The sequence below is a fragment of the Phoenix dactylifera genome, chromosome 5 (assembly GCF_051530095.1).
Source record: "Phoenix dactylifera cultivar Ajwa chromosome 5, Ajwa_hap1_PhDact_Kaust_v1.1, whole genome shotgun sequence".
Classification (NCBI taxonomy): domain Eukaryota; kingdom Viridiplantae; phylum Streptophyta; class Magnoliopsida; order Arecales; family Arecaceae; genus Phoenix; species Phoenix dactylifera.
The window spans coordinates 1,477,076-1,490,615 of NC_143194.1; the positions used below are offsets into that span (position 1 = coordinate 1,477,076).

General features: G+C 41.4%; 2 long non-coding RNA genes across 4 annotated transcripts; one reads left to right on the forward strand and one right to left on the reverse strand.

Moving 5' to 3' along the window:
- Positions 1-244: 244 nt before the first annotated feature.
- Positions 245-1,895, forward strand: LOC149753431 (uncharacterized). The gene is made up of 3 exons (XR_016413104.1): positions 245-626; positions 1,278-1,422; positions 1,706-1,895. It is a non-coding gene; the product is annotated as an uncharacterized LOC149753431 (long non-coding RNA).
- A 2,360-nt stretch (positions 1,896-4,255) lies between these two features.
- LOC149753432 (uncharacterized) lies at positions 4,256-10,668 on the reverse strand. Of its 3 annotated transcripts, XR_016413107.1 has the most exons (4): positions 10,322-10,668; positions 9,669-9,771; positions 5,282-8,833; positions 4,256-4,443 (listed from the first exon to the last, which is right to left on the reverse strand). It is a non-coding gene; the product is annotated as an uncharacterized LOC149753432 (long non-coding RNA). The 3 variants fall into 3 exon arrangements; XR_016413106.1 differs by lacking the exons at positions 9,669-9,771; positions 10,322-10,668 and having other exon boundaries at positions 5,282-5,384; positions 5,935-9,660; XR_016413105.1 differs by lacking the exons at positions 9,669-9,771; positions 10,322-10,668 and having other exon boundaries at positions 5,282-9,660.
- Between the last annotated feature and the right edge of the window lie 2,872 nt (positions 10,669-13,540).

Here is a 13,540-nt window from a genome sequence, read left to right on the forward strand (position 1 = left end):
TGCTCAACGTCCTCTCGTCCAACAGATTGTTCCCCTACAGAACCAAATCATCATTAAAATTTACTCAAGATATATGATAATCCAGGACCCCTGTTTAATCTTCTAAAGGGTCCTCTAAAATCTAGTATTCCAAGACTATCCAACAATCCATGATCTTCCTGAATTAAATTAGAGAGAAAACAGGCTAATAAGAGACAGCATCTAGAGGGAGAAGATAAAATAACAAAGAAGAGAGAGAGTCGGCTCTCTCTCTCTCCCTCTCTTCTTTCTTCTTCCCGTAAATAAAACAACAAAGAAGAGAGAGAGCCAAAGAGTTGGCTCTCTCTCTCTCTCTTCCTCTTCCTTCCTCCTTCCCGACGGAAAGGAAGAGAGTGCTTGGTAGCCGGCGGCCCATGGCCGGCGACGCCCCATGGTGGTGGCACACCCGGCGACGGCCGGCCGGAACGGAAGGGGAGAAGGCCGAACAGAGGCTCGGCTTCCCCATCAGCCCGGCGGCTTCCCGGCCACATCCCCAAGGAAATAATAGCCAAAGACGAAGGAGAAGAAGGAGAAGGTGCTCACCTTGCCTCCGGCGAGCTCCTCCCGGCCGGATCGACGGCGACCGCTCCGGTTCCTCCCGCGGCAAGGTAAAACCCAATCTCCCTTCTCTCTCTCTTTTTTTTTTGTGTGTGTGTGTAAGCCCTCGGTTGATGCCCTAGGGGAGGAGAGAGGGGAGATCTTCCTGATTTGGTAGGATTTATCACCCTATTACCTCTCTTCCGGTGGATTCGGGAGGAGGGGAAATACTTCCGAAACAGGGGAGGGAGGCATTTCAATCGGGAGACTCCCTCCCCCTTGTACGTGTTGGGCCGCCCTTGTTCAAAGGCCGGCCCAACTCAAATGTGGGTCTTCACAGGCTTCCCCACTCCTCAGTGAGGGTTGGGTTGGGATCGATATTCTGAAATAAAATCCATCTCTTTGATCCTTTCGTCACGGTTCCTCTCCCACCACCAGGGAGGCCAAGTCCCCTCTTCCCCAAGGAGAAGGGCTGCACTTTGGTGCTCTGGATGAACGTGGGAAGGGGGTTTCAAATGACAACCCCTCATCCAACCTAGTCATCCTCATTCGACCCCTTTGCTTGAGGAGATTGGAATGCCTACTCCTCCTCACTACCCTTCAACAAGGATCGGGACATGACTCTGGTTCCATTTTTTATTTTCCTTTGTTTTATATTTTCATTTTTATTTTGTTTAGTTTTTGGAAACAATACATTTATTATGCTGCGATACATGAGACAGCGTCATGTCACTTGAGCTGAACTCAAGAAGCTCAACTACTCATGCCGCAGTTGCTGTATGCGTGCTGCGTAACACAAGAGAAGTGGTCTCAACATCTTGGGTCATGACTGAGTGCATCCTTAATTTCAACAGGAGCAATAACAAGGTAAGAACAACTATGATCATAGTTTATGGCTAACAAGATGAACCAGATGTTTTGAAAGAATTTGGATTTATGGATAAAATTTAAATTTTGAGAAAGATTAAATTTGATATGTATAATATTTTGATAATGCTATATATCTAGATTTAGTTTTGAACCGATGAAAATTTCATATGCTTATTTTCTACAAATTATTATTTATTTTATTGTCTCATTTATCTAGTTAAAGTGTTCATTACTTGCTAGGCTATCTAGCTCATTACTTGATATCTTACTATTTTTACAGATCCTGAGAACTAAGATGGAATGAGGATACGCTTCGGAATAGTGACTCGAAGCAGAGTTTTAGTCTCTTTATTTTAGATTAGAATTTTTTGAAGTTTGATGTAAGATTGTTGGTTATTATTGAAATTTTATGATACATTAAGTTTGGATTTTGGTTATTTAAATATTAGACTGATTTAATTGATTATTTATCCTACTATTACTTTGTGATATTGTGATGAGATACCTTACATATTTGTAGGAAGGGTTTTTTTTATATATATACGATAGTTACTGCAACCCCGGCTCATGATTTCCGATTGAAGCAGGGAATGAGAGGCTGGACAAGAGAGTAAATAAGAGAAAGGAGGTGGAACAGAGAGGGGATGGGAGAGGGTAGTGGAGTAGAGGAGAGAGTGAGTTGCCAGCCAGATTGAAGGTGGACTGGAGAATGGAAGGAGAGAGGAGAGAGGAAGCTATAGATCTCTGAGATGGAGAAAATGGTAGAGAAAAGAGAGTAGCAAAGGCGAGGGGGAAATATGGGGAGAGAGAGCGAGTTGAGAAGTACGGAGGAGGAAAGAGGTAACATGGAGAGGGAAATGGATGAACCTTCTGAGGAACAGAGCACTGAAAATCTCCTTGCTCCAGCATATAAAACATAGCTTGCATGGTTTCTAATGATGAATACTGCTCCTGCACCGTTCTTCCAAGAGACATCAAAGCTACCTAAGACACACCATAGGGAGGAGAAACCCAAGAGACCAACAATGAAGTTGAAATAGATGAGTTCATGGAGCTGTCGGCACCCCACTGCTGCAGATCATTTGGTTCGAGTTCATTTGACCTTGCTTTATGGAATTCCATTGCAAGATGTGGAGCAAGAGATAATGTGTAGTTGGGATTACTTAGTTGGGATCATTTCGTGCAGCCCAGATTCCCTAGCCAACATAAGCAGAAATAGTTCTCTCAGAATCAGACAGTTGGGGATCAGCACAGTGATCAGTTAGGTTCTGCAGAGAATTGAGATGAGGAATCTGCGGGGAAACTTTCCCCAGATCGTTCCAGACATGATATGCAAATGGGCAACGAAGCAAGCAGTGATTGATATCTCCTGTAACTCTAGCACACAAGCCAGAATATGAGTTGATGTGGTGCAGTCCTCTAGTTTGTAGAACCTTTTTGGCTTTTTGCATGGTAATCTAACCCAGTTAACTTTCCACCAAAACGTTTCTACTCTGAGAGCTACAATCATCTGCCATAACCAGCTGAAATTGGTTGTAGTTTGATCTAGCATTCCTCCTCCCCTTTACATTAAAAAATCCTTCAATTCATAGAACTTTTTATGGACTAACGTTCTCTGCTCCGTGTCAATACCAATCTATTATTATAACTTTGCTTGATTTGGCCCTTACTCCACCCCGCCCAAACTGATTCTCTGGTTAACCAGACGGAATTATGCTTGTTATTGAGCAGTAGGACTAAAAATCGTTGTAATTAAGGATACAAAACAATACCTGCCGCATGAAAGAATATAGAACTGCAAACATATTAATTATTACGAAATCGCAGGGGATACACGACTATAGAAAAAAAAAAAAAGATAAACGACATCTTGGACCAGATCCAACGACCGAACCACAAAGTTTTGCATGACATGTTAAACAAGAACAACGTAAGTAACATAAATGGAGGACATCGACGGCAAGATATCGATAGAAAGCTTTATAACTGGCAATGTGGTCAGACCGGTCTACTGCCTCGAGCTTCCTTCCTCTTGGATTGCGCAGATGGCCTTCTGCACTCAATTTGAACCAAACGAAAAGGCAGCATCACCGATTAAAAGAGCTGTTAGGATGGTGCATCATAAACTAATTCATGTGGTAACGTTCTACTACCTTAGTTTTGCCGCTCTTATTGGGATGAAGGGTGTACTCAGTCAAGACCCATGTCCTGGAGTTGGGGAGTTGGGTTGGGGGTGGGGTGGGGAGGGGGAGGGGTTGGGGGCGGCAAGAGATGACACCCGGGTCCTCGAGGAGAGGGTGGATTTTGTATGAGAAGAGGGTGGATTTTGTATGAGAAGAGGGATACGAGTCCCTCACTGTGAAGTGGGGTCGGGGGATGACCGGGTTAGAGGAGCCCTCCTTGTTCCAATATGTACAGTTATTATATATGAGTTTCTCCTACAGTGTAAGCATCCGTGTGGATATATGTTTAATTCCATTTACATAAGATCAAAAAACTTAAATAATACTGTGCATAAATTTTGTATACTCATACAAAATCAAAAAATATAAATAATATCTTTCTAAATAATAACTTGCGGTTAACTATTTTGGGCGGGGCCCTGAACACAATACCCCACCTGGCCTTCCCCACTCCTCAGTGAGAGTGGGAAGAAAGCTACGCACCCGGGTCCCAGGTCCACGTCCTTCTGATGAAGAAAAAGGAGGAGCATACACGCCTTGTCACGCCCCGAACCCAGCACCCGGGTCCGGCACGCGACCGGCCGCATGAGCCCTAGAGCAGTGCCCTAAAGATCATGCAAGGCCTATGATTATCAAAAATTTCAATAAATCCACAATTAATTTAGTAATTCAAATAGACAAATCCAACATGTCCACACCAGATAAACAAATTAGTTCAATTACAAGATCTTCAAATGTTCATCAACATCAAAGAAAGATAAACAAACCAACTAACTAATGACTCGGGTACTTGCACTATGCGCCCATCCTGTCCAAATCAATGCATCATGTAACTCTGGTAAAGAAAAAGAAGAAGAGGGGGTGAGCTTTACAGCCCAGTAAGAATCCCTACGCATCCAAACCAACACAATAATAATATGAATTTGAAGGCCACGACAAATCGATTCACATTTCATGAAATCATAAACCGGCTATCAAAAAGGCTCAAATAAGTATGTACATCAAATATCAATGAAAGTTCAACCACACAAAAATGATATAGCATACGATAGCTCATAAATCTTCATTAATATTTTCAATGCTTTTTCTTTCCATTCTATATTAACTTGATTCGGATCAATTATCTTTCCGACTTTGGGCTACATCCCGGTCACGTTTCCGGCCCGTGACGGGGCAATCGATAGTATCACATTTCCAGCCTGTGACGGGGCAATCGATGGTATCACATTTTCAGCCTGTGATGGGGCAATCGATAGTATCACATTTCCAGCCTGTGACGAGGCAATCGATAATATCACATTTCCAGCCTGTGATGGGGCAATCAATAATAACGAGATAAGCCCAAAGTTCCTATTCATTTAATCAATTCATAAACACACATCCATTCCCTTTTCCACTTTATTTCCGACCGAGACTAACCATGGTCACGTTTCCAGCCCGTGACAGGGCAATCAATATAATATGATTAGTCCATACCGCCACATCCATAAATCCAATTATGCAGGTATAGGTTATACACATACATGCATCCATCATAATACCAATTACAAGCCAACACGATCAAAATATAATTTAATATAAAACTATTTTGCTTTGTCTGGATCATAGCATATCAAACATATATAGTGCAAAAATATTTATATCATGTAGGATTGGCATACAAGGATTCTTACCCTTTGTTAACTCGGACAGACTAATCACCCACCCTCACGGCGATCTATAAATCCAGATATGCAGAACCCTGCTCAGCGTCCTTTCGTCCAACAAATTGTTCCCCTATGGAATCAAGTCATCATTAAAAATTATCTAAAATATCTGGCAACCCAAAAATCTTTATGGATCCTCTAAAGGATCCACCAGTATCTATCACCCCAGGACCAACCAACAGTCCATGATCTCCCTAAATTAAACTAGAGAGAAATCATAGCAATAAGAGAGAGTAACTAGAGAGAAAATAGACTAATAAGAGACAGCAACTAGAGGGAGAAAATAAAATAACAAAGAAGAGAGAGAGTCGGCTCTCTCTCTCTCTCCCTCTCTTCCTTCTTCTTCCCGTCAATAAAACAACAAAGACGAGATAGATTGGCTCTCTCTCTCTCTCTCTTCCTTCCTCCTTCCCGACGGAAAGGAGGAGAGTGCTTGGCAACCGGCGGCCCATGGCCGGCGACGCCCCATGGTGGTGCCACGCCCGGCGACGGCCAACCGGAACGGAAGGGAAGAAGGCCGAACAGAGGCTCGGCTTTCCCCATCAGCCCGGCGGCTTCCCGGCCACATCCCCAAGAAAATAATAGCTAAAGACGAAGGAGAAGGAGGCGAGGGTGCTCACCTTGCCTCCGGCGAGCCTTTCCGGCTGGTCCAACGGCGAGCAACCCGAGCTTCTCCCACGGATCGCCTAGAACTCCAAATCCCTCTTTTCTCCCCTTTTTTTTTTGTGGAAAGACTCTCGGTTGATGCCCTAAGGAAGAGGGGAAGAGATTCTTTTTTTATATAGATGTAAATTGATTCAAATAAGGTAGGATTTGATCCCGTCTCCCTCTCTCTTTTTTTTTTCTTTGTTTCCTCTTCCGGTGGATTCATGGGAGCAATAGAAACAGGGGAGGGAAGACTCTATTCGGGAGTCTCCCTCCTGTTTCAGGTGTGTCGGGCTAGCCCAAGCCCCAAAAAATGTGGGCCCTTACATTCTCCTCTCCTAAAAAAAAATTTCGTCCTCGAAATTTATACACCTGAGGTTTCGAATAACTGCAGATACTTGACCTTCATCTCTTCTTCGAGCTCCCAAGTAGCCTCTCTTTCCGTATGATTGTTTCATTGTACCTTTATAAAAGGAATGGTTCGATGCCGTAGTACCTGATCTTTTCTGTCCATGATTCGTGTTGGGAACTCCTCATAGGTCAAATCCTCATGTAGATGTAATGGCTCATATGCTACCACATAGCTCGGGTCTGCGATGTATTTCTTCATAAAATACATCGTGCACACTAGATAAAGTCAGTGGTAAAGCCATTCGATATGCCACATCTCCAACCTTATCCAAAATCTCAAACGGACCAACATACTTAGAGCTCAATTTAGTGGGTGATACTCTCCAGAAAACATGATTCTCCAATTAAAATTTCAGTTCTCTCCTTCTATTATCAACATAACTCTTTTGACGACTCTGAGCTATATGAAGTCGTTCTCTGATCACCTGCACCTTATATATGGTCTGTTGCACTATCTCTGAGCCTAATGATTTTCTCTTACCCACATCATCCCAACAAATAGAAGATTCATGTTAAAATATTCCAAGTCTAAGACCAACCAAGGAATCATCAACCGTTAACGCTAAATTTAAGATGCCCAAGTTTCTTCCAAAAGTTGTCAACAAAGGAAGAACCACTGGTGAAAATTACATAGCTACCTCTAGATCATCCATAGAATCAACAACATTCTCCTCTATTAGAAACTAACTCAAGTGTTCCATCATAATACCTTTTAGATCAAATATTAATGTCCTTAACCAATTTCAAAATAACTCAAACCACCACACTTCTGCTGCGTACTCTGATTTAATTCAATACTCTAGAGCCTCTAAATGATTTAAGACCGAATTATCGCTTTGCATCGGGAGTAAGAAAATCTAAATTTCAAAACTTTAATTGAGCAGAACCTCCAGATCTCTCTATCCTCAATTTATGTAGAGTATACTAATCATAACTAACCCTCAAGCCATTAATCAAGTTCAAGATTACTATATAATCTTCACAACCATTTTAGAATTCAAAACATCTAGATTTAATTTAAAATAAGTTAACCTTGGATTTCCTTAGCAATTCGATTAGACAATCTACGTTGATCTTCTTTCCAAAAAAAAAGATTTATTTCAAATTCAATGGGTTAGAAGTCATTGAGCCAATATTACTATGAGTAGAATTAACTCCATTATCCTCCAAATCTTTCTTCACTAAGATTCTTAATGTTTAACATCAATGCTACATGTGATAACTCATATAAGCATCTCGAAATCGAAATCTCTACCAAATATTGTATTTAACAAAGATTCCTGGTTAGATCATAAATCTAGACTTGCGTTCAAGTTAACACATCCAATAGTCTCCAACAATTATGAAAAAAAATTCAGTAGCCTAATCTGAATATACAAATTCAAGTAATTAGAATTCTCCACCAATTTGCATGCTAGCCTTAAGAATTTAACCCACCAATAGAAATACACCTATTAAAATATCCAAACATGTCAATACCAAATATAATCTCATATACAGATTTAACCTCGAACAACAATCTGCTTTAATATTATGAAAAATCGTTCTTAGCTCACTCCAATGCTATGATAGATCCATGCACAAACTCTACTCTAATAATTACCAACAAAACCAAAGGTGCTATCACATCTACACCCATTTTATGTTTGAACTTTCAGGTCACCTACCCAACATCTGAACATGATATAACCGATATGCCAAGGCTAACTTTCCTATACTTGCCTTAGGTCTAATCCTCTTTTATCATGATCAAAGACAATTTATCCAGTCCTTCTATACTTGTCGAATATCAAACCCAATACATATATTTTATCACAATGCCTTGTGATCTTATACATAAGCATTGAATTTAATTCTACTACTTTCTTCATGTCCAAAGTGATCATAACCTTAAGCTATAATACATTTCTGCCGCAACCCCAAATGATCTTAATCTTATGCTTTGGTTTAATTTCGTCACTAATCCCAATGATCTTAAACCTCAAACTCTAATGCTACTAAGGCCACAGTCCCTAGTGGTCTTAAACCTATGATTATAATATCATTTCTGTTACAATCTCAGGTGTTTATAAACCAAGGCTCTGATAGTTTTCCTATCATAATTCTCCACTCATACTCACCTGAACCTAAACCCTAGGATACCTTAACCTGGCTCTGATACCACTCTGTCACGCCCCGAACCCAGCACCCGGGTCCGGCACGCGACCGGCCGCATGAGCCCTAGAGCAGTGCCCTAAAGATCATGCAAGGCCTATGATTATCAAAAATTTCAATAAATCCACAATTAATTTAGTAATTCAAATAGACAAATCCAACATGTCCACACCAGATAAACAAATTAGTTCAATTACAAGATCTTCAAATGTTCATCAACATCAAAGAAAGATAAACAAACCAACTAACTAATGACTCGGGTACTTGCACTCTGCGCCCATCCTGTCCAAATCAATGCATCATGTAACTCTGGTAAAGAAAAAGAAGAAGAGGGGGTGAGCTTTACAGCCCAGTAAGAATCCCTACGCATCCAAACCAACACAATAATAATATGAATTTGAAGGCCACGACAAATCGATTCACATTTCATGAAATCATAAACCGGCTATCAAAAAGGCTCAAATAAGTATGTACATCAAATATCAATGAAAGTTCAACCACACAAAAATGATATAGCATACGATAGCTCATAAATCTTCATTAATGTTTTCAATGCTTTTTCTTTCCATTCTATATTAACTTGATCCGGATCAATTATCTTTCCGACTTTGGGCTACATCCCGGTCACGTTTCCGGCCCGTGACGGGGCAATCGATAGTATCACATTTCCAGCCTGTGACGGGGCAATCGATGGTATCACATTTTCAGCCTGTGATGGGGCAATCGATAGCATCACATTTCCAGCCTGTGACGAGGCAATCGATAATATCACATTTCCAGCCTGTGATGGGGCAATCAATAATAACGAGATAAGCCCAAAGTTCCTATTCATTTAATCAATTCACAAACACACATCCATTCCCTTTTCCACATTTCCGACCGAGACTAACCATGGTCACGTTTCCAGCCCGTGACAGGGCAATCAATATAATATGATTAGTCCATACCGCCACATCCATAAATCCAATTATGCAGGTATAGGTTATACACATACATGCATCCATCATAATACCAATTACAAGCCAACACGATCAAAATATAATTTAATATAAAACTATTTTGCTTTGTCTGGATCATAGCATATCAAACATATATAGTGCAAAAATATTTATATCATGTAGGATTGGCATACAAGGATTCTTACCCTTTGTTAACTCGGACAGACTAATCACCCACCCTCACGGCGATCTATAAATCCGGATATGCAGAACCCTGCTCAGCGTCCTTTCGTCCAACAAATTGTTCCCCTACGGAATCAAGTCATCATTAAAAATTATCCAAAATATCTGGCAACCCAAAAATCTTTATGGATCCTCTAAAGGATCCACCAGTATCTATCACCCCAGGACCAACCAACAGTCCATGATCTCCCTAAATTAAACTAGAGAGAAATCATAGCAATAAGAGAGAGTAACTAGAGAGAAAATAGACTAATAAGAGACAGCAACTAGAGGGAGAAAATAAAATAACAAAGAAGAGAGAGAGTCGGCTCTCTCTCTCTCTCCCTCCCTTCCTTCTTCTCCCCGTCAATAAAACAACAAAGACGAGATAGATTGGCTCTCTCTCTCTCTCTCTTCCTTCCTCCTTCCCGACGGAAAGGAGGAGAGTGCTTGGCAACCGGCGGCCCATGGCCGGCGACGCCCCATGGTGGTGCCACGCCCGGCGATGGCCAACCGGAACGGAAGGGAAGAAGGCCGAACAGAGGCTCGGCTTTCCCCATCAGCCCGGCGGCTTCCCGGCCACATCCCCAAGAAAATAATAGCTAAAGACGAAGGAGAAGGAGGCGAGGGTGCTCACCTTGCCTCCGGCGAGCCTTTCCGGCTGGTCCAACGGCGAGCAACCCGAGCTTCTCCCACGGATCGCCTAGAACTCCAAATCCCTCTTTTCTCCCCTTTTTTTTTTTGTGGAAAGACTCTCGGTTGATGCCCTAAGGAAGAGGGGAAGAGATTCTTTTTTTTATAGATGTAAATTGATTCAAATAAGGTAGGATTTGATCCCGTCTCCCTCTCTCTTTTTTTTTTCTTTGTTTCCTCTTCCGGTGGATTCATGGGAGCAATAGAAACAGGGGAGGGAAGACTCTATTCGGGAGTCTCCCTCCCGTTTCAGGTGTGTCGGGCTAGCCCAAGCCCCAAAAAATGTGGGCCCTTACACGCCTACTCTCAACCTCACTCCTCAGTGAGAGTTGGGAAGACTTCGGCACATCACGATCCATCTAAGGAAGAGAAAGAAGGGTATACACGGGCCTATTCTGAAATAAAATCCACCTCTTTGATGCTTTCGTCACAGTTCCTCTGCCACCAACAGGGAGACCAACTCCCCTCTTCCCCAAGGAGAAGGGCCGCAGCTTGGTGCTCTGGATGAACGTGGCCTCTTTTCAGCTTAAGAAAGAAACAGGCCTGGCCATTTGACTGGCCTGGAGTTTATTTTTGGGCGTGCCTGGCCTCTGTGGCTCGACTTGGTGTCTTAACTAGGGCCCAAAGGCAGGTTTACAGAAGAAAATAAATGAAATTCTTAAACTTAGCACTTGTATCTCCATGTGCTGGGGAGGAGATAAACTCCCGATGGGAGTCATCTTCCTCCTCGACTCCTTGTGGGAGCCCGATGCCGATAGAGTCTTGGGTGTTTGATCTCGGTCCTATTTAAGTCCTCCGGCATTCCTTCAACTTCCACTACCAAACTCGGGCCTCAAGGGTTGCTGTTCTTCCTTCTTCTTTATCCCGAATGCTGCCCACCATCGTCACTATGGTCGTGGCTTGACGTCGCAGGAACAAGGTATTGAGACTTTGATCTTGGAATTTGTCTACCTCCCAATCTTCCTTAGCTTCTAGATCTTAGATTCTGGCTGGATGGTCACTGGATTTGGCTCAGAAAGGGGTACCTTATTAGGGTTTTAATTCCCCTGTTTTGGTTATTCACCAGAAAATTTCGGATTTGATAGGCTCCAACCATGGGTCTGTAGCCTCGCCGAGCCTTCTCACAGCGTTGTGGAGTGACACAGGCCTTGTCGCTGGCTAAGAGGTCTTTATAGCAATCTTAAGATGATTCAAGCAGCTGGATTAAGCTCAGTTTTCTCCTTGGCCATTTCACTGCCATGCTTGGCTGCCATGTCACGGCCAGATCCCAACGCCTTTGCCTTCTTCTTCTACCTTCAAAGGCATTAGGAGTCCTATCCTCTCATCCATTCCATTGTTAAAGGAAAAAAAGAAAGAAGAGGGAAGAAGAATTCCCTACATCTCTTTTTCTCCCTAAGTTCTCTCTTTGTCTCTCCTCCTCCTCTCTTTACCGATCTATGGATCTAGAGGGGTGGTCCTGAGCCCTTTGCTTTGAACCCCAGCTGACCCTAGTGAATGGGCTTTAAACCGTCTTGATGGTTGGGCAACTTATCAGCACCACTCTGGTCTTCGTCGAGCATCATGGGTTTTAATCTTCATTGATACGTACAAAGCCTTTGTATCTTAGGGCTCGTTTGGTTCACGAAAAGCAATTTTCCTTCTAGGAATATGATTTCTGGAAAACAAATTTTTAAAAAGAGAATGCCTAGAAAAATACTTTTGGCATGTTTGGTTGACCATGGGATAGTAACAAATTTCCAAAGTGCTTATGTTTGGTTGGCCATCCACTTTCCTGAGAAAGTTATGTATAATTTCTATTATGCCCTTAATAAAAATTAGGTGTTTAATGCCTCTTTAATGCTTCTTTAATGCTGAAGAGCCTTTTTGGAAAAAAATAAAAATAAAGTGATTCCCACCTCATGGGAAAGTAACTTTCCCATATTTCTCATGGAAAAGACTTTCTCATAAAATGTGGGAATCATATTCCCATGGGAATATGACTTTTCCATCACTCTCCTTTGAAAATTCTAACCAAATAAGAGGCATCTCATTACTTTTCCGTTGACCACACTTTCCTCCCTTCTTTTCCCGCGAACCAAACGAGCCCTTAGTCTGACTTGATCAAATGAATTATTTTGTTCCTTCTCTACCCCTTTTCATCGTACTTTTCCATCATTGTCCTAATTTTCCATCGATATTCTCTTATTATTGGAGTGGAACCCATGTAAGGCTAAAATTTTCTTGATAAGAATATATCCAGCGAAGAGATACTACAATATGTTCTATAAATTGAGGATTTTGAGAAAAAATTTTTGAAATTATTTGAATTTATTAGGGTGCTTGCAAAATAAGTAATATAACCTCTTGTCTAGATCTATCGGCAAAATATAAATTATTTAATCTATTAAATTTTGAGCCGTATTATTTCTGATTTATGAACTTGAAACATAGTATTTTATTATTGAATATGTCTTATTATGGATTATTATTTGATGGACGATTGAAGGCATTGATTTTGTTATGGGTGATGATCGATTGAATTCGATGCTGCGTGACATTATGTATTTTGTTAATTTGGAACATGAAACATGTTTTGTGAAAAAGATCTTTGACTTTGAGATGGATTTGGACTCTCAACATGACCATGTCAAGAACCCTGACCATGAGTGTTATGCGTTGACAATTAATTAGTCCTGAAGAGTTTACGTTGTAAGAAGATGCACGCGATGCTGCAAGTAGGTATGCAGTCCCAAAGGACTTTGCTACAAGAAAATATGCGGCACACCGCAAGAAGATGCGAGGTATTATAACCCTACTATAAAAAAATTATGATCATAGTTTATGGCTAACAAGATAATCTGAGAGGAGTTGGATTTATGAATAAAATTTAAATTTTCAGAAAAATTGAAGTTGGCATGCATAATGTTTTGATAATGCTACGTATCTAGATTTGGTTTCATGGGCTAACTTTCTCTGCTCCGTGTCAATACCAATCTATTATTATAACTTTGCTTGATTTGGGCCTTACTCCACCCAGCGCAAACTGATTCTCTGGTTAACCAGACGGAATTATGCTTGTTATTGAGCAGTAGGACTAAAAATCGTTGTAATTAAGGATACAAAACAATAGCTGCCGCATGAAAGAAGATGGAACTGCAAACATATTAATTATTATGAAATCTCA